Below are 21,934 nucleotides of genomic sequence, written 5' to 3'. Positions count from 1 at the left end.
TAACCAAAAACGGTTTGAACGGGAAAAACATTATTTGATTTAAAAGAATCGTTCCACTTTGAAATATATCGTATATATTGAATCCAATTTTATTGGAGAGATACATCTCACTTTTACACTACTGACACGTTCATTCAAGTTTAGTTAAAATGGCAGCAAAAAACGTCATTGCGTGCGATACCTTCTCGAACTGAACCGTATCGAATTTTAATCACACGAACCTAATCGAATCATCGTATTGATTCGTATTTTGTGGGGAGATGCAAGATGAGAATAATTTGTAGTAAACCATATTTGGACCAGTTAATTGTGCAATTTCCTCTTGACAGCTCTCACGGCACCCGGTTTGGAAATCTACCGAGTGTTTAGTGCAGATGCTGTCGACGAGTTCTCCCTTCACAAAGACGTGTTAAGTAATCACTGGAAATCGCCCACTGAGGGATCGCGTCGAGAAATTGATCTCAGATTAGATGAGCGCGAGTCATCCACTCTCTTCCTTTGTCCCTGCCAAGTTGGTGGATCTCGACTTAGAACTCCTTAAAAGGGAGACTTCACAGCTGGCTGGAGCATACTAATACCCTGGACTCATTAAATTAATGGGAGCCTGATTCCCCTTCTACTCAATGTGCACCGTTGCCCTTTGAGTTTGCCGGGGCTAGAGGCTGCGCAGCACTTTGAAAGCCCTGACCGGCATATTGAGCGTGGTTTTTTTATAGAAGCCTTTTGAGACCCCTGGTAAGATGCGCAGTAACTCTTTGCCTTCAAGTCCCCGCACCTCTCTGTGTGATCTCGTCACATCGCCGCTCGATACTTGGATCGAGGCCCGGAGACAGGAAATGGACTGCGTGTGCTAAATGAGGCCAGAGGTGTCCATATGTGAGCAGAGGCCATTCTTTCATGAAGATGTGAATCTTAAAGACATGCGATTGAGCCCGCTTTGATGTCGAAAGGTGCTGGGCATGAGACGGACAAAAGGGGCTTACACGTGGACGTTTGGTGCGGTCGCCTACGGGGACGAGAGTGCGGCTTCTCGTTGGAACGTCGTTCTTAATGCTGCTGACTTAATTACTCTGCTCGGACATGGTGTAGAAGCGCTGTGAAATAAATGGGAGTCCCTCGTAGCGTCATTATGAAAGTCGCCGTCCGCCTAATGGGAAGACATGCTGGGAATCGTTCCATAATGCAGACCAAGACCCGAAGATTCATCGCCAAAGGTAGCAAAAGCGGAATTCCGAGGTGTGAAGGGCAAAGTGTTTTTTTTTTTAAAATAGCTATTTATATAACGGGAAGAAAAGAATATCAATATGACTTTTGCATATTTGCCCGACAGCTGTAAGATGAGTTGGTAAGACAAGAAAGCTAGGGAAGCCACATTAACATAACAAAAAAAACAAGCATGAATTCATCAGCCTGATCGTTATCTAACCCAACATGTTAAGATAAACATAATTATCCCAAAATTAAATTGTTAGGACAATTATATCTTGCATTTGAATAACTGTTAATAAAAGACAAATCATGTTACTTTACACTCACAGACAACAATATTATGCACACTGGCACATCTATAATTTTTTTTAAATAAATAATAAATATTTTCTTAAAAAGATTAAGATTCCTTTTTTGTCAAGTCAAGCCAACTTGAAATCTGGAATCTGTCAAAACCGAAGGGAATCTACGGCCTTCTCCGAACAACACATTTTGGCTTTTCAGATAAAAGCATTTGCACTCTTCGTTGGACGATGACGCAATCAATGCAAACTACAATAATCAACATCCATTCATACAATATAGCACTTGTCCTCATTAGGGTCACCCTGGACCGGCCGCCAGTCAATCGCAGGTCACATGTAGACAACCGTTCACACTCACGTTCACAGCTGCCACGTCTTTGCTGATTGGGCTTAATGAAAATGAAGATGAGTTTTTTTATTGATGACTTTTATTAACAAGTGTTTAACACTGCGATCGCAGTTGTCGGTAATCGTTAGAAACAGAAATTAGAAACAGCTCTTAGTATGATGCAATGCTCTTCTACGCCACTGAAAAGCACAAACTCAATAAGAAGCCAGGGTTACATTCAAACCAGGGTTACAATATATTTTAACAGCTTAACATATGGAGAAACTCCAAAACCTTATTAACGGACAAAGATGAAAACGGAGGACATTTTCGCTTTGAATATAATTAGTCTTAGTTACTTTTATTAACGTGAGATGTAGGCTCAGTTAGTTGTATTTTTTTTTACTTTTTATTTTATTTTAACAAAAATGTTTATTTTGTTTTGTTTATTAAAATTTTGTTGAACTTATTTTGTTACTTAATAACTTTAGATAAACATAGCATTTTGTCAGCCAATCATCAGCATTTATCTTGTGAATGGTCACATGGGTTACCTGGCCAATCAGGTGACTGTAGACTGCAACAAGGAAGAGAAGACAATACTTGTAAAAGCCCCCCCCCCCCCCTCCTCACCATTGCCAGGTTAGCCTTTAAACAGCATCAATGAAAATTGATCATAATGTTTTCAGTGTTGTTTGGGAGCGCTTGAGCAAAAGACGAGAACATTCCTAAAAACAGTCTGCAGTAGTGTCGCTCTTGTGTGAATAAACAGAAATACGGGCAAAAAAGGCTGAGTCAGCCACTCCACATTGCATCACGCAAACGCTTGCTTATCCTTTCCGTATGACAAACGTCAACAATGTACCCTACAGTAGCGCCGTGCGGCACTGATTGGATTTCCGTAGCCGCCTCTGACAGTAATGATTCCTCCCAGCCTTTGATCGCAGCCAGATATCACCACGGCGGCAACATGGCCGCCGCGTATACGGCTCCTCGCTGATGGTAACAAGCAGCCGGCGTGCTTACATTCATCCCACTCCACAGCGACGTAATTTATTCTCATCACTCGGAATGCAACTCACAGCGACGTGGATCCATGGGTTGTCGTGGTACCTGGCAACAATGCAGGAGGCCGGCGGGCGGGCGGGAGGATTTGATGCAATCCAAAGGGGAAGGGCTTGGTTACCAGGCAGGTTTGGAGCCACGTGGGCTCCCACTGTGACACGGCACTCATCTTCACAACACTGAAGCCAAAAGCGGGGAAGCGCGCTGAGATCTTATCCCACAGAAGCCAATTTCCTCCACCAAAGTTCTTCTTCTCAGAATGTGGCTCAAGCACTTCAAAGTGGAGAGCCGTACAGAGAGCACGATTCATTTGGCAGCTCATGTTGTCCGCCCTGAAAAAAGCCAAAGCTCGCCGCTAGACGCTCGGCAGGGCTGATTCCCCGGCTTCAGAGAGGGGAAAGAATTTGGCGGCAGCGGCGGCAGCGGCTTAGGGCGCCCATCCCCATCCAGAGGTGGGCTCTTTTTCATCTCGGCGCAGCCTTAGCGACCGGGTTTGGTGACAAGGCGCTTCACAGGTGGGAGTCGGCCCGGGTCAAAGAAGCGCGCTCACTAAGGACGGGATTTGCCGCTGTTATTTTTCTATTAGGGCAGAATTATGCTAAGCCTTCAGAGGCCATCTTTGTGTTGCTATGGCAGCCCATATTTCCTACCGGGTTGTGACCTTGAATGACTACAGTGCAAAGCCAAGTCGCCCCCGCACCCTTTGAGGATTAGAAGCGGGGTCTCTTAGTTATGCAAAACACCTCTGATATGATTGAGCCTTGAATGCTTGAATGACAAACTTTATTGAGATTGCCTCTCTTTTCATCTGATTATTGTCACTCGATTATTTCCAATCACTTGGCACGGCTTCAAACGGCGCTTTGTTAAGGACCACGCCGAGCTTTTCTTTCCCGCCACCGCCTCAAAGCTCGTATCGCTGACCGTTTGCGGGACAAAACGCGCTTGAGGCGCCGGCCCGAGACAACATTTCTCAAACACCGATCAGGCAAAATGGATCACTTTGGAGGGTAAAAAAAATAGCCAGCAGCTTCAAAAAAGCCATAAGAGAAAAGTCATAAATATTTTTGCTTCTATGAGTTATTAGCCTTTAGTTTGTAATCTTGGAGAGAAGGGGGGGGGGGCTTGTACTGGTTCCATCCAAAGGTGACAACTTGACTTCTTATATGAATCCTCATGTTGTTACTTTCCTTAATAGTTTCTTTATTTAGTTGCATAAGTCTATCAGTATAATGAGAAGCGTTGGACTGCCAGCAAGGCAGTTACTGTTTGGTTGAATTTGATTTGTCTTAATCGATACACATTACTAGTCAAAAGTTTTAGAACTCCCCAAATTTTTCCCATTCTTTGTTTTATTGAAAGTCAAGCAATTCAAGTCAAATGAACTCATTCACTCGCAGCCATTTTCACTGAAGCAACCCCCAAAATCTGACTCAAAAGAATAGTTACTGGTATCATTTGAAAGTCTAGTACGTAGTGAACCGGTGTAGCCTATAGCAACAACTGTTATGGATGCAATAATTATGTGTTAAATGTATTTATTCTAATTTGTAGTGACTTTCACCAAATCAACTCCAGAATTGACCAGAATAAATAATGGTTAGATAATTTTAAAATAAGCACATTTCTGCAATACATTGTGGGCCTTTGACAAGACATGGTAATCTTAAAAGGCTTACTTTACATAGAACTTTTGACATAAAATCTAACTCCTCTGACACAAAAAGGTTTCCTAAAATTAGAGCTTAAAAATAAGCCATTTTCAGTCTCACTTTTATGTTTTGTCATGGCCGTCTTCACTAAATGAACAAACCCTTTTCGGTTGTAAAGTTATGTGCTGAACATGCACAAACTAAGTGACATCTGACCAATCTATGCTTTGGACCTTAACATACAATAACTGCAAGAAGTGGAATAATATCAACTTTTAATTTGAAAGGAATGAAATGACTGCGTTACAGAAGTAAGTTCTAGTTTACTATCATCTAAAAAAAGCAATTAGCATATATTGCAAAGCAAACTCCTCATGCAAATGTGGATTCATGTGTTGTGGGGGTCAAGTGAGGCTTTTCTACTCACGGACTTCCGAGATCCTATCGCCACTTTTCATGACGCGCAACTCGGGCCTGCGGTCAAGACGGCGTCATTTAGAGAAGAGCTTCACTTCACAAGCACTCGCAAACTGATGATGATTTCAAGCTGTTTCAACCAGAGAGAGAAAAAAAGTCACATTCCAGTCAAGCAAATTCCTGAGTGCAAAATTCAGAGGCGGCCATCTCCACCTCATTTGCTTGCCGCCTCCAGCCTGAGCCACTGATATCGCTCATTTGAGCTCGGCAGCAACGCATTTTAACTGCAATTGCAGTGTTGCGCCATTACGGAGGCGCTATATCAACAGCAGTGCGCCGGAAAGACCTGAAGCAACAACAGCTTTATTTAAAAAAACATTTTTTTTTACTTTAATTTACAGAAGAAGAAACAGATCCTGGAGCAACCGTTGCACACGCCCATTTCCTGGTTGCGAGCAGACGTGGCTCGCTCCAGCCATCGCCAAAGTCATAAAAACACAGTATATACAATAAACAAAGTGTTTTATAATAACGCTGAACTATATTTACAATTTAATATGTACTAGTGGATGAATTTTTAATGATTGTAGTTTAAAAAAAAAAAGGCAAAAATGAATGGCAACTTTGTATTCATATAATTTCTTATTTCTAGTCCCTGATTGTAAAATGGCTGCAGGAGAGCTTTTTCACTGCCGTTGTTGTAAAACAAAGCTGTCTTTTCTTTATATGGTTACAATTAAAACAAAAAGCTTCAAAGTGTTGAAAACTTGTTTGGACAAAGATGCTTAATGGAATTTCAACAGAGTTAATTTTTGTAATTTTTTTTTTTTAAGTTTCAAGTGTACCCAAAATCAATACGAATGATTTGTCTTCATGAGATTTTTTTATTTTGTGTGTGTGTTGACAATCCATCCAGCTGTTTGGAGAGCTGCCATCAAAGCTGCAAGAGGGAGATGCGGGCGAGGCAGCCACTCGGCGCTGCAAACGGAGATGACGCTTTGAAGGTACGAGATTGACACTATTGTGATCACAACGCACAACAGGAGGCGACTTTGAAGGGGAAAAGTGCGGAGAGTGTCGCCTTTCGCATTACAAACGAAAAACACGCGTGGAATGTACGTTCAACAACACAGCAACATATGTCCAAACTCCAGCTGGCCAAAAATATCAATAGGTATACTTGCCACTATCTCTGGTGATATGATGGACGATCAATACACTGGCTGTGAATATCAATACTTTTTATTGACCATACAAGAGCTCAAAAGGAATTCCAACAGTAGGATTATCTCAAGGGGTCATGGCTCTTCCAGATGGTGCTATTTTAATTAAAGATGGAAATGTGGAGTGCACACATGCAATTCGTGTGTGCAATACAACAATCATTTAAGCAGTTATTATACATTTGTTTATTTTCATATATTTAAGTGCAATGTTAATGTTCAAACTGGCATAATACAACAGTGTGTGTTTGTGTGTGTGCGTGCGAACTATTCAGACATTAGAGGTTGAGCGAGTTCTGGTGTACAATTTTTCTGCTGTCTGAGAAATGTACTTTTATACAAAAATTAAAACTCATTGGGTCCGACGTTTATTTTTATATAGCTACGGTCCTTTCCTCAGTCAAAGTGCTTCTTTAATTAGCTACATTCTGTTCCTGTTACATTGGATGGAATCAAACGACTTGAGTCATGGCTTTCCCCACACATTTGGTAGAATTTGGTCATAAATATTTAATGTGTTTAATATTTAATCTATTTCCCAATATTAACTCAAATATTTGATTCATTTCCGATGCCATTAACCAGAAAAATTCACTCATAACACACCACTGACCAATCTTATAAAGCCGTGGTGTGTCGTAGGAGCTAGCCAGTGCTAAGCTAACCTAGCAGGGTTTGTCTGTTTGGGTCCAGCGTCCAAGTTTGCACCATTAGTGCTAGGATGGCATCAGAGGTAGGGTGAAAAGACTTTCAAAACTGGGATGCTACAATTTAGATGAAAATCAAATATACAATACATTCTCACCAAATGTAATCGCTAAATTTGTTGACGGGAGCTTTAGTGAATGCTAAATGCTATCTTGTTTGACAGTTGCACAGCGCTAAACAATTAAAGACTCACCATTATCCAACCTTTTTGCACAGTCTGGGCAGCCAATGTGAGCTGGCTGTGTAGTTCACCTGCCTCCGGCCCCGCATTGGAAACATGCCGCCAGAAAACAGCGTTTGGGTTGGCTCTGACCAGCGACCGTAGCGGTAGGACTACATTTCCCATGATTCTTAGACACGGAAGCAGGAAGACGTTCCAGTACCTGTAGGACGAAAACACATCTACCGATTAGACGCGCATGCAAATGAAGACGCAAACAAGAATTTGCAAGTAAATAGGAAGAATTTAACAGTTAAATTTCTTTTTAACGCATGTGCTCCGAAAAACGTATAAATATGTTCTATTTTAAATAATTAAGTTAAATTAAGTGTCCCAAAGACGCATTTAGACATTTTTTCTTACGTTTTATTTTTTATGCTAGCGCATACAGAAGGCTTTGATGCAGCCTCTGGACTGGAGAGAACAGGTGAAGCAATGGTAGTAATTACAAAAAATGGCCAACAGGTGGCATCAGAGTATAAGAGATCAACCAGGGCCATGTTGCAAAAAAGGTCATTTACCCACAGTTTTAAACAGATTTGTGAATAATGATGAAACATAGCTATATTCTAATGCTAATTGTTGCAAAACGGAAACAGATAGAAATATACTTATTTTCCTGATGAAAGAAGAGACTCTAATCTTTCTTTTGGTAGGTTCCATGTTTTTATAGCACACACACACAATATTCTGTGGGCTTTGCGAAATCAGTCAAAATGAAGTAAAACAGCCGAGAGCGAAGGGGGTTGCTTCAGCGAAAATGGCTGCGAGTGAATGAGTTAATTGGGTTTATCGTATGAATCGCTATGACAACTGTGCGACCGAGATACACAAGGCAAAAAAACAGGACGCCGGGATGGGATGTGCGTAATATTGGGACAAAACGTGGCGTTGGTGAAATCAGCCGGGACGCAGGACCCGTGGTTCAAAATCGGGTCAGTCCCACTCAAAACCGGACGTCTGGTCACCCTAGTCAGAGGCCAACAGCAAATGCATTGAAGTTGTGCGCACTCGACACATATAAACATAGAATATGTCCCACACGCTGACATTCCTGTGACACTCGTATGCACAACAGGTTTTAACAGCCAACTTTTATGTCAATTCGAGTCGCCTCCAATTTGTGCACAGCCCTACTAATCGCCATCTTGATATGCCACACCTGTGAGGTGGATGGATTATCTTGGCAAAGGAGAAGTGCTCACTGATAAAGATTCAAACAGATTAGTGAACAATATTTGAGAGCAGTGGGGGGGGAAAAATCCTCGTTAGACGTTTGAGTTCAGCTCATAAAAATTAGAGCAATTCTTTATCTGGACTTTTCTGCACTGCTGCTTGTGCGCTGTCGCTACCAAGTCTTGTCATGCAAATTACATGACAAACCCAAGCGAGCAGAACTTTTGTTTTGTACCCAAACGCAAAGAATGAAGCAGTGCCGCCGTCGCATGAGAATCTGCTTGTCAGTTTGGGAATTGATCAGTCTCAGTCCCGTGCCGCATCCCCGCGTCAGATTATGTGACAGTGACAGTGCTCCAGAGAAGTCCCCGTGCAGCGCCACCAAAGTGCTGTCGATCATCTTCTTTTTGACAAACTCCTCACGCGTGTCTCTCAATCTAATCGGACTTTGAGACTCCTGTAAGACAAAGACGGCTCCTCCTCGTCTTCGCCGTATGCGTGTTTGTGTGTGTGTGCTCACCACCCAATAGTTCTTTTGAGTCAATTGTTCAGCCAAGTTTGAAAAACATGACAGTCACATTTTAGCGGCTCTGATGTCACCGCGTATTTTTATTCTGAGCTTGAAAGTTCAATCAATATGAGTTTTGCTTCCGCTTTGATGTGAGGTCTCCAGTGAAGTGATTTTTAGCATGCTACCTGCCTCCGCTCTTGCCTGTCACCCACCCACCGCATACCTGCAATAGAGATTGAAGACGCAAGGAGCTGCCAGAGCCGCCTCGTGTGCGCTCGCCTTTCATTACTCGTGAACGCCATTTTTTTTTTTGGAACGACGCAAGGCCACCGGATTCACGCAGCGATGTGACAAGACCAACGCAGAAACTGAAGGATTCATTAAGTAGTCGAGTAATTGAACATGATTCTGACCTAGAATTGAAAAAAAAATAGTGGTGTGGAGATTTCTATACCAAAGGCGGACAGGAGGAGCTTTAAAGTTAAAGTTAAAGTACCTCTGATTGTCACACCCACCTAAGTGGAGCGAAATTCTTTCTCCGCATTTGACCCATCCCCTGTGGGAGCAGTGAGCAGCAGCAGGAGCCGCGCTCGGGAATCATTTGGTGATCTCACCCCCCAATTCCAACCTTTAATGCTGAGTGTCAAATGGGTCCCTTTTTTATAGTCTTTGGTATGACCCGGCCGGGGATTGAACCCACAACCTCCCAGTCTCAGGGCAGACATTCTATTTATTATTTTTTTGAATTATTTCAAATTATTGCTTAATTGTACCAAAGCTCCTCAACCGAACTGAAAGTAGCAGGACAAGTTTTTAGCATATTTACAATTCCGAACATCCGGGCATTTCTGACATTTCCACAACATAATGCAATGCAATTGCTGCCTTGATACGGTGAAAACAAACACGGTATATTGTATTGCTAGCATACAAACCAGGCAGATTGTTATTAGTATTTGCAGTTTGAAATTAAAATAATCCTCACAAATCAAATTAGAACGCTCCAAAGTCCAATGCGTCTCAATGGACGGAAACGGTCATTTCACAGAGTAAGACCGCCATTTTGACTTGTGACGTAAACTCGGTATTGTCAATAGAATGAGCAAATACAGTGGATCCATTTGGCAGTCTGGCCCAGCAGAAATCAGCAAATAATTGACACTCTGTATAATTTAGGGTGACCATATTCCCATTTCCAAATAAAAGAGGAAACTTGCCCCGGCCTTGAAATTGTAGTACCAGTCACAATTATACTGTGTACTTCACCTCCTATTAGTCAAGCAATGCCAACCGGACATTTTCATTCATTTAAAAAAAAAAAAAACGGATGCCCTGAACAGGACTTAACAAAATGGTCTGTTCTCCCAAAAGAGGTCGTTTGGTCACTCTAATAATTGCCATGGCTACCCCTTCCCCGAGACCCCCCACCCAAAAAAATGCAATTAAGTGGGGAATTGGGTCCAAACCCGCAAATAAATGGAGATTAAGAGATAGTTTCCCCATCGAGCCAGATAGCTAGCTCTGCCAATGCTAAAACGTAAAATCCAGGGGTCTACATGCTATTTATGCTAATAGCATTTCGACACTTTATACAACAGTGACGACAAGAACATATTTTAAAAATAAACAAAAGTCATTAGTTAACAGGACTGGCATTTGAACCCTCGCGAGGTATAGTTGAAATAAACCCAAATAATAACAGTAAAAGTGGACTTACTTTTTCGTTCTCGTGACCTTCGGTGGATCTGAATGACGCAACTACCGGGCGGTGCATCACGTGACTTGTGGAATATTCCAAATTTTTCTGAGGGGGTAAACTAAGTGAAACACGACTCAAGTGTGAAATACAATAAATTGTTGTTGTTGTTGTCGTTGTTTTTGTTGTTTTAAAACAAAGTATGTATAGTAGACTCAAGACAACAAAACATTTCTTTCCAGAAATCTACCTTTTTGACCACTAGCCCCTCCCCTCCAAAAGTAGGCCATGCTTTTACTCGTCTCGTCTTTTTATTTTTTTTATTTACTTTATTTATTTATTTATTTTTACCGTTTCTGCCATAAAAGTCTGATCAACATCGAATAATCTTGTTATCATCTGACTATGGCGACGATAGAAGATCACCCCCTCCACACATAGACACACAAACGCACACACACTCACACCTTCGCGCACAGACACACTTGATGTAGAGCTCAACCCGCCACGGCGTCAGAGAGCTCGGATTTAAGGAGGATTAAATATTAGATTTCAATTTACCTGCCTGCGATAAAGTAATTACCTCAGCCGCCCCCCTTTGGAAGGCAAAAAAAATGCAATTATGGAGAGAGCTTGCACACATTCCGAAGGGGATGAAGTCAAATGCTCGATGGCAAATAAAACGCAAATGTGGGACCTTAATGAAAGTCATTATTCGTAGGTGGAGATGGGGGGTTGGGGTTGGGGGGGGGGGGTATGGGGTTCGCAGATTACACATTTCGTATCCTGGAAAGTCAACCTGAAGCTTATTTGAAAAAGATATCAAATACTTTCATTTGTTTCCCCCTGCCGTCACATATGCAAACACAATAAGATCGTCAAATTGCTAATGAGGCAATCAAATTAAAGTAATTCCTGTTAAGAAAATGATTTTAAAACAAATGGTATATAGATTTAGAGCAGTGCCTGTTGCCGTTAATTAAAATCACGATATTAAAATACTGAAACAAGATATTTTAATGTCTGTGAAGCATTTTCTGTTGCTGTAATTACGTATTTTTTAGTGCAGTCACGACGGAAGCCAAAATGAGATTATTATTATTATTATTATTATTATTATATTTTTTAAACATACGTTATCCATTTTTGTGATTATTCTTCTCATTTAAATAAATAGCCAATTCGCTCTTCATCTCTTTTTGAGCCCACAAATGTTTCAATGAATGTCCTTGAAGCGACAGCATTTTAGATCATCATAAAAAGATCAATATCCAATATTGCATAACTTCATGAACAATCCGGAAACTTTTGTAAAAGAGCGAGATGGCTGTTGCGTTCAAAGGAATTGGGAAAAATCTAAATGCGGTGGTCAGGGCCCGGCCCAGGTGTACTTTTGGTGAATGAGGGCCTCACGCTGCTTTTTGTTGTGTGCACACTGGCACTAATTCGGGATTGGGGGGTGGCGGGGGCTGACCAATTTGAGACGAGTTGACTGGTAGCGAGCTGATTGGAGGCCCATGAATGCATCAAATCAAGAGCAATCCGATTGGACTTCACACGTTGCAGAAAGATTCCGAACCAACTACAGCAATTAAATACGCTTGACTCGGAGCGTTTTGGGGCTCCGGTAATTAAAAACTCGACCTATAGGCAATGTTTGAGGCGCCCCGTTAAATTTCTCCGCCAATTTATGCCACATCCTCTCGGAGTTTTTTCTTCCAAGAAAAATAAGTTCACTTGAACACCTCACACCTGTACAATTAATTGTCAAGAAAGTTAAATGAATGTATACTTAATACATAAATCAATGGAAGTATCGAGATTGGATGTGTGAAATGATAAATGAGGCAAATACGCACGTGCAGCGACGCTCTTGTCTAACTAAAGTCCAATTTAATTTGACTTTTTTTTAAAAAATATATAAATTCAAACATTACTTCACTCAAGTTTCCTCTTTATTTCATTTCTCACCACACAATTAAATGCATTAATCAATCTTAATCACAAAATAATTATCACTGTTTTTCTTTTAAGATCAACGTAAGGGTATATTTTATTCTTAGTCAGTATATTCGTTTGGATTATTATATTTTTGCTTAAAATCCGGACAGTGCAGAAAAAGACACTTTATTAGGCACACCCGCAACACGAGCCATTTAGATCCCATTCAAAAGCTGTGCTAAGAAAATGATGCTTTTTACAAAGACCAGATAGCCTACTCAGTGTTGACACTCCAATTCAGATGAGCAAAATATTGCGAATAGACTATATTTTAGTATAATGCAGTTCTGTAACAGTTGTGAATAGCAATCAATCAAAAGTGAGCATTTAACACAATGTCATGTCATCATAAAATTCTATGAGCAATATGTGCACTTATGAATTCGTTCAATCTTCGCCTGTATTATTACAAAACTGGATGTTATTTATTCTTATCATCCCGGTCTAAATTGTTAATTTTCATAATTAACATTCAGGTGACAAGTTGTTTCACTCTATTAAGACTTGAATAAAAACGTTAAATTGTTATCTTCATTGAAACGTTTGCGTGAATTGCACATTAATAAAAGCCCGCAGGCTGGTCCATGCAAGTTTAATTATGATGAAAAAATAAACACGCGGCACCATTCAACCTTGGAGGGGGTCCCAAACTTAGCTTTTTTTTTTGTTTCGTTTTGTTTTTTAAACAATTCCGCATTATCTCCTGACTTTGATTGTGCCTTGCAAAATGAGTGTTGGAGACTTTGAAAGAATCATTTCAACACGCGGGGATAATCTCTTCAAACAGGAGAAGATGTCACCCGGTCATCATCGCACCTTCTCGTTTCCCATTAAGAGTTTGTTTGCCACAAGATAGACACATGAAAAAAATCACATCAGGCTCGCTCTCACCTCAGTGGGTCACAAACTGGGCCGGGGGCTAATTGTCTCTAATGGGGGAGCTCCGCCATGAGCCAACGGAGGAAAAATAAGAAAAATAAAACATCACACTAAGCGCACAAGTTTGTTTTGTCTTTGTCAAAGTGTGAAAGGAAGAAACAGGAAATTGGCTTGTTAACAGCCATCCTCCGTGCAAGTGTTAGTGAATGTGTGCAGCAGACTAGTTTCAGATTTCATACGCACAGATGGGTTCAAAAAAAAAAAAATGGTGTCTTTGTATAGGCCTATCCTAAAAAGCTTGAATTGTGAAAAATCCCCCCCGGGTGCTTTTTCTACCTGTCCTCCGAGATGAGCTTCTCTCCTCCTGTCCAAAAATACAGGAAGAATCCAAATCATTCCCAAACTACTTCAAAGTGCACAAAAGCCTCCTGAGTCAACCGGGCGAGTAAATAAATAAAAACACATAACTAATTGCATTTTTCAAAGCCAAATCTTAATTTATTGGGGGGGTAAAAGAGAGATAACACATGCGGGGTGTGTTTTGGGCTTCATCGGGCTCCAGTTTGGATTTGGAATCCACTTCATTTAACTTCCAACAAAGATGATGCGAAGCGACAGAATGACGACATTAATTACAACCTCATTTCTATATCGTGTTTAAAAGCGGAGCTTGCAATAATGATAAATAAAAGAAACTTTTTTTTTTCTTTTTGTTTATTTGCTAAAACTGAAAAAATGATCAGCGGTCCCTGAACGTCTAATTCGATTTTTAACAAACCACCACGCCCAAGAAAAACAACCAATCAGAGACAGAGGACAAGCAGCCTGCAGGTGTCAGTTACACTGCTCAACAGCAAATTGCAATCAAAGATGGCCTTTAGTGTTTCTAAACATTTTTTATGCTGATTTTAAAAATGTAAAAAAAAAAAATTCGAGCACATCATATTTTTTTAGATATTGTCTTTTTTTAAGGTCTGAAGTTTGAAGGTTTGTGCAATACGGATTTTACGATGCATTGTAATGTGTTTCAGGTAAAAAAAACTAAAAAAACAAATAAAACACCTGGCTTCGGGAGATTTGCTGAAATAATGGTGGAATATCCATCTCTGCAGATTTTTATTTTATTAATTTTTTTATAAAAATAATGCCCCATACCTTATTTTCTAACCACTTAGCGTAAAACTAGCAAACCACAGTAAAAACAGATTTACTTTTTTTGTGCTGAACGCAAAATATCAAGGCAACAAACTACGATAACATTTCAAGTAGCGCAATTAAACTAAATATTTCGCAATAAAGAAATAAAAGTTTACATAAACTGTTGTTGCTCTATTGTTGTTCTAACGTAATTTAATGTTTCAGCCCCCAAAAATGCAAGTTGTGATTTTTACATTGCAAAAGCAAAGCAAATTCCAATTCATTGCTGCATGCCAAACAAGTTTATGACATCATTTTGATTTTTAATTCATTTTTTCATTCCAAAAATTCTAACTTCAAAACGAGTCCTTGGCCTCTATTTTCCTGACAGACGGATCTGCAAAAGGGAGAGTGCACCGTTGTGGGAGTGACCAAAGCTACCTCCTTTTAATCCCCTTTAAATGTGGCGCGCCAATCGTGTACTGGAGTCTGGACATGTTGGAATCACATTTGAGCCATGATGTGAGCACTTAAGAGACTGCCCCGACCTCCAATCACAGCTCACCTGTTTTCTGAAGCTGAGCTGTGATTGGTTGTTGCCAACTGTGATGTCATCTTCAGTCAGCAACTGGCAAAATTGCTGCCTGACATTGATTAAAAACTGCTTAACTCATAATCCACAATAACACAATATTAACCAGAATACTGTATTTAGACTAGTGGGGCTACATATTACAACATTTTGTTGTCGAGATTTTTTGGGGGGGTTGACTTCCCCTTTAAAAGGGAAATCAACCCCAAAAACGTATTGTCAATAATATGTTCTATTTAGCTTCACTCGTCTAAAATGGCGTTTGTGGAATATCAACAAAGCAGCAAAATCCACCCGTTTTAATCCATCTCGGGGGGCGGCCATTTTGCTACATTCTGTCGACTAAAAAATGACATCACAGTTACTCAGGATTCAGGTGGCGACCAATCACGGCTCAGTTTAGGAATGTCATAAGACCAAACTTAACAAATCAAAAAACAAACAGTTGAGCCGTGATTGGTCGTTTCCAAAGCCCTGAGCAACTGTGATGTCATTTCCTGTCAACAGCAAGTGGCAAAATGGCCTCCACCTGAGAGGGTGGATTTGCTGGGTGGGGAATGACAATTAGATTATATTCAAAAATGATTCAGCCGCAAGATAGACACATTTAAGAGCTTTTAAAGGAATATGAGAGAAATATAAGAAAAGTTTTTGAAGTTGAAGAAAGGTCGTCCTTTTATTATTTATTTCCTTTTTCTGCCGAGCAAGCCTCGGAAAGTCGCCGAATTGCATCAGCGCGTGATGAATTCTTCATTTCAAGTGCAAGACCGGGTCATTAAAAGCAGACGATGCGAAATAGTCATTTGGACAAGTCTCATTTCAACTCCGGTTGTGTCTGCATTGATTTGTGTGCGCGTGTTTGGGAATGTTGTGCCTTTTGTGGCCTCGCAAGTGTGTTTGCTCATATACGTGCCGGCGCGCGTGTCCGTGCGCGTGCGGCCTATTACTGCCGTTGAACCCCCGTGTTGCCCCCGAACGCAGCATTCTTCCTGCAGCATCCTCCCCTGAACAACCCCCACCCCTTCACTTTTGTCCTAAGAGGGCAATTAAGGAAACAAACGTTTTCCCCAAGATAAGCTGACTGCCAAGCTTTGCATACTAATGCATTGCCAAGTGGTTACAAATAATAAGTGCTCTAATTACCAGCACTGTTTTCAATCAGAAATTGCTCAATTTCCCAGGATGAGGTCTCTGGGCTGCATATAAAAAATGAAGAAAAAAAAAAAAAGCAACCTGACAGAGAGAGGCAGGAGACAATCATCTCCATGTGCGACCTTCCTGATTGGCCGTGTTGGTGCGTGAACAAACAAACAATCATCTTATGGACCCTGCGTGACGCGACCCTCTCCGTGGTTGGCGTCCCCCAACGAGCCCACCAGTGAAGTGAGAGTTCCTGTCAAGGATGACAATTATCGCCCTATTCCGTGTTATTGTGTGATGAGCGCGATGTGGCGCTTCATCCCCAAGGTGAGCAATTTCCAATGCGATTGTCATCATCAGCGCTCGCTCGTTTATTAAGCAATTTGCTTGCACGGAAGGTCGCGGGACGGGGCGTCGAGTTGGCCAGGGGACGCTAATATCTCCCAAAAAAAAAGCAACAGCAGGCGTGACACTAAAAATAGGTTGGACATATCAAGAAGGGACGAATCGAAGGCACGAGGCCAAGAGTTTCAAAAGAGGAAGTGAGGGCCGTTCACAGACCAACAGGATCATTTGAACTAAGACGAACGCACGGGAAGGCAATCCAGCAATTCATCAAAGGTCCTCCTCCACTACAATGATGTAACATCGAACTCTTTTACTGCCAAATGTATATAAACATGGTGGATAGCACATGAAAGATCACATTCCATTCTTTCATTTGAAAAAAAAAGTTGGATTCTACCTTATTCGCGAAAATGGAAAAATATGGAGAAAACAAGCTTTTTGTGAAAAGATACATTTTCTGCTCAACAGTGACTTTGACGCAAATATTTTTTGTTTAGTGACGCTCTGTGAATTAGATTTAATGTGACAAAGGCTTTGATCATTCGCGTCACCCTCACGTTCTACGTCCCAAGATCCGCCATGTTTCCTTATAATTTGATACTACCGGTAGCCCATTGAAAAGAGATACGATGCTGCCATTTGCCGGCCATAATTAGTGGCTGTTTTTTGATTTTTACACCCATTCACAAAAGGAGCGCTGCACAAGACGCTGCACTGCCCATTGAGGGGGGAAAAAAAACGTAGTTGACGTCAATTGACTTTTCTGGCGGTAAAATAGTTAATCAGGGGTCAAACCGATTAATCGACAGGAGAGGAAAGCAACGCACCATTAACACTGTGTATAGTGGAGATGGCGTGCTGCTGACCTTGACTACTTCGAAGACCTCCTCGAGTCCACCGACACGTCTTCCTTTGAGGAAGCAGGGTCTGGGGACCCTGAGGGGGCTTTGAGGTGGGCCCCCCTATCTCTGGGGTCAAAGTCACTGGCAAGGCCCCGGAGGTGGCCGTGATCCGCCCAGAGTTCCTAAAGGCTCTGGATGTGGACACGCCTCTACAACATCGCGTGGACATCGGGGACGGTGCCTCTGGATTGGCAGACCGGGGTGGTGGTCCCCCTTTTTTTTTACGGAGGGTGTTTTCCATCTATAGAGGAATCCCACTCCTCAACCTTCCTGGTAAGGTCTATTCAGGTGTGCTGGAGAGGAGGGTCCGTCGGGAAGTCGAATCTCGGATGTGGTTTTCGTCCCAGCCGTGGAACAGGGGACCAGCTCTACACCCTCGGCGGGATCCGCCCCACCTAGTCCACATGTGCTTTGTGGACTTGGAGAAGGCGTTTGACCGTGTCCCTCGGGGAGTCCTGGGGGGGGGGGGGGGTGCTTCGGGAGTACGGGGTACCGAGTCCCCTAATACGGGCTGTTTGGTGCATGGACGACCGATGTCAGAGTTTGGTCCGCATTGCCGGCAGTAAGTCAAATTCAATTCCAGTGAGTGTTGGACTACGCCCGGGTTGCCCTTTGTCACCGATTCGGTTCATAACTTTTATGGACAGAATTTCTAGGCGCAGCCGAGGCGTTGAGGGGGTCTGGTTTGGTGGTCTCAACATTGCATCGCTGCTTTTTGCAGATGACGTGGCGCTGTTGGCTTCTTCAAGCCGTGATCTTCAACTCTCACGGCAGGCATTATTGACATCATTATTGGCATGACTATCGACATCTGTTTCCACCACTCATACAACTGAACAATTGCAAAGTCTTCAACTCAACAGGCCCACATTTCCAAGTAAATTCCGATAACATTATCTTGTGCGGCGTGAGACTTTTTTCTAATGTAAAGTAATAATAAAATAAAGATAATAATAATAAAAGTTGAGAGCCTAATAATATCTCTGTAACAGGCCTCATCCTCTTTGCAGGATGAGCAAACAAGATCGCCCTGAGCCGACCTTTAACTTTGGCGACGGCTGACGGCGCCCTGGCGCCCGATCAATGAACCGAGCGAGCGGCCTGCCTCGTTGACTCGCTCGGGCCAGGAAGGTGCGGACGCTGCCAGAAGCCTCCACGCCAAGCCGAGCGATCCAAATTGACTCTGGCCCCTTCCCGCACGGGACGCCGGGACGCCCTGCCACGTAGGAAAGGACGGCCAGAACTGTGGATCGGACTCTGTGGCTAATCAACTACTTGTCAATGTCAGAAGAGAACCGAGCAAGCCTCGGGTAAGAGATGAACTATTTGAAAAAAAAAAAAAAGTCAAATATTTTTTTCTCTCAATGCGATTTCCTCTTACCATTAAAAAAAAAAACATTTAACAAGCAAAAAAATCATCTGTACAATAAGCAAGGAGATTCAATTAATTATAAATATAGATCAGGGACGAGTATTAAGCATTTTTGCTTACTATCCTGTTTGAACCGGCACTGGCCTTGATTTAAAACAATACTTAACAACATTTATTATGATTTATCAGGGGTGTCAGGCGATTACATTTTTAATCGTAATTAATCGCATGACGTCAAGAGTTAACGCACAGTTAATTGCAAATTTTAGATCTGTTCTAAATGTACAATAAAATGTACAATCAAATATATATTTTTTAAGGTCTTAAAAGTGGGAATTTATGAATGTTGTGATGGTACGTCGTGTGATTTCTTCAATATTGTAATACCTTCATGCTAACGACATCAAGAACAAACAAAAAAAAGTGGTTGGACAAATATGATATATATCACAGGACGTATGGTGTTCCACAGGGTTCAATTCTGGGCCCTCTCCTGTTTGTATTGTACCTGCTGCTGCTCCTGGGTTCCATCTTACGTAAACGGCGGTGGTTGTTGAAAGTGCTCGATATAAAAAATAGTTGACTTGAGTGATGGGAATCAGCGGCATAACTGTAACACGGGTCAATCTTATACCAATGTCAATTTGAAAAACATTTTTTTTTATTTTTCAATAAAGAAGGGTTCTGTGAATGTGCATAGAAAGCTGGTGGGATTTAGTACCTCCAACAAGGTTAAGAACCGCCGGCCCAGCTCTGAGTAAGCGTATGAGGCCGTTACTCACCTTGACGGCTATTAAACATGGTGAAATATCAACAGAACTGCAACGTCTTCTCATATTTCACCAAACTTCCATGGATGTTCTTGCCATGCACTTAAAACGTCACCAGGGGGTGCGTCCTCTGTATGTTGTCGCATTGCGTTCTCCCACACGCCTGATGTGGCGCTCGGTGGGGTACTTTGCTACCCAGATGGCACTCTGCTGTAAACCTTTCATCACAGCAGCCTTTTCACACAAAAAGAAGAAGAAGAAAAAAAAATATCATATTTATGGTGCATTTTAATTGCGTCAACATCAATTCGGATAAAAATATTCCTTCCATATGTGGAGTGAAGTGGGAAAGACAAAAAAGATATCGTCCCAAAGCTTTAGCACAGATTGTTCTTTTTATTATCATTAGCGGTAATGTGATGCTGAGGCCCCATGTGACCTCCTCACAGCGGCACCTCATTTCCAAAGTCATTCATTAGAACAAACAGAAGGCGGGCAGCGGAAAGACGGTGCGGGGAGTGAGACGGAGGAAGGGAGAGGGAGACACGCCAGGATAAAACAAATGAGATTGTTCTTATTGGAGGAAGCGCTTTCAGATCGTAAAAAAAAAATAAATAAAATAAACAAAATGAGAGGAGAAAAAAACCCGAGTGTGATATTTGGAGATGTCACGCCGAGCTCGTGATCCAGTTGTTGGTTTTGTGCTATGAAGTGTAATCACAGTTACACTTACTGTCCACTTTGGATTTCGAGGCCCACGGGGAGTCTTGGAAAATGGCTCTGGTTTGTTACCATTGAGATTGTCCAAGCAAAAAAAAAAAAAAAGAAAGAAAGAAAAAAGCTTCTCATGCTTTCCTTCCTTGGTAAACGCGCAATTGTCCCCTCCATGATTCGTCCCAGTTTTTTGCTAAATGCTAAAGGTCAACGCGCTCAACTAAGCTTCCACTTTTCTCATTCGGGGGTTAACATGAGTCTCTGCAGATCTCCAACCCCTGCTGGATCCCATCTCTAGAACGTGGTAATGTACACGCACACACATAAATCGGGGTAAAATAATGGGTGGGGAATGGGGGGGGGGGGGCGGGGGGGTCACCATGGATCCATCGGAGTGGTGTGACAGACTCCCCAGCCTCCTGGTCGGATTTGTTGGAATGTGAGAGAGGAGGATTTTAGCACCAGGCGAGCCACGCCAGAGTGCCGCAGACTTCATGCCATCTGTCTCAGCCTCCATCCCCGTCCTTGCCAAGACTCGTCAGACCTTTATTTCCTCTCCCTGCAGCTCCTTCTCATCCCTGTTCACAAGAGGGGTGGACATACTGAGATCTGCTAATATACTGGATGTGGGGATTGGGGGTGGGCGGCGGGGGTTGGGGGGGGGATGTCTGGGCTCAGTAAACACTTTTTTTTTTTTTAAACTGCAATTGATTCATATGTACTTTATCTTTCTCAGTCCATAAAAGCTTTCAAAATGTGCATCGTGCCATTAGAGACAGAGAGATGCTGTTTTATACACCCGTAAGACACTTCATTAGGTACACACGGCCGATCGAATCAGAAATTCTGCCAAACGTGAAAGATGACAATCAGAGGTGGGTAAACGAAATAAAAATTCAATCAAATTTTACTCATGTATTAGCTTGTTAGCTTGGAGTGATATGACTCAAGTAAAGTAGAAAGTAGTCTTCCAAAAACTTTTAAGTACTCAAGTACTGAGCAACTACTGAGCTACTTACTAGCAGGACACAGGCTCCCTCTAGTGGTATTTGAAAGTATTGCTTAATAAAGTGCAACCAAAATTTTGGACAGATAAACCTTTAAACAAACATTTTCGAATGAAGACTTCCTTTTTTTTTCTTTTTTTATCCAGTCCAGTTCTTGAAGCACAATACATGAATATTTCATCTTTAACAGTTTTACCTTTGAACTTTTATGTTCAATATGTTTTCATTGAATCATTTCAGCTGTTTTTAATTTAAGTGCACTGTTAATGTTCTAGACTGGTACAGTGTCTTACAATATATATTTTTTAAATACATTACTGTATTTTAATGTTGGTCATGATGACGGTACTTGAGCAGTATTTTTTTTTTTTTTGGGTGATCAGAACGAATGACTTAGACAATTATACTATTAGGCTAACACATTTTGTCATATTCTTATTGAATAACACGTATGATTTGATGATCTAGCTCTTGGATTCAATCAGCTTGGAACATTTATTATCTAGTTAGTTAGTTTGCATTTGAATTTAAACCCTTCTAAACTAGAAAAGTGTAAATACCG

The 21,934-nt window shown here is 41.6% G+C and overlaps 2 long non-coding RNA genes across 5 annotated transcripts in view; one reads left to right on the top strand and one right to left on the bottom strand.

Annotated features, from left to right (window-relative positions):
• LOC144058756 (uncharacterized) overlaps window positions 1-21,934 on the top strand; it is a 38,628-nt gene that overhangs the window by 12,958 nt on the left and 3,736 nt on the right. The window contains exons 3-4 of one of the 2 annotated variants that reach the window (XR_013295473.1): window positions 5,893-5,980; window positions 18,520-20,268. This is a non-coding gene — a long non-coding RNA (uncharacterized LOC144058756). Of the gene's footprint in view, window positions 1-5,892; window positions 5,981-18,519; window positions 20,269-21,934 lie in introns of those variants that run through there. The other variant, XR_013295472.1, reaches the window with a different exon arrangement.
• Window positions 1-21,934, bottom strand: part of LOC144058753 (uncharacterized) — a 37,693-nt gene that overhangs the window by 15,586 nt on the left and 173 nt on the right. The window contains exons 2-6 of one of the 3 annotated variants that reach the window (XR_013295468.1): window positions 20,745-20,943; window positions 19,664-19,885; window positions 7,101-7,290; window positions 5,190-5,322; window positions 4,987-5,106 (exon numbers count right to left, since the gene is read on the bottom strand). This is a non-coding gene — a long non-coding RNA (uncharacterized LOC144058753). The other 2 variants (XR_013295470.1, XR_013295469.1) reach the window with 2 other exon arrangements.

The sequence above is a fragment of the Vanacampus margaritifer genome, chromosome 10, assembly GCF_051991255.1.
Source record: "Vanacampus margaritifer isolate UIUO_Vmar chromosome 10, RoL_Vmar_1.0, whole genome shotgun sequence".
In the NCBI taxonomy this organism is placed as follows: domain Eukaryota; kingdom Metazoa; phylum Chordata; class Actinopteri; order Syngnathiformes; family Syngnathidae; genus Vanacampus; species Vanacampus margaritifer.
This window is presented reverse-complemented; position numbering and strand designations above follow the sequence as displayed.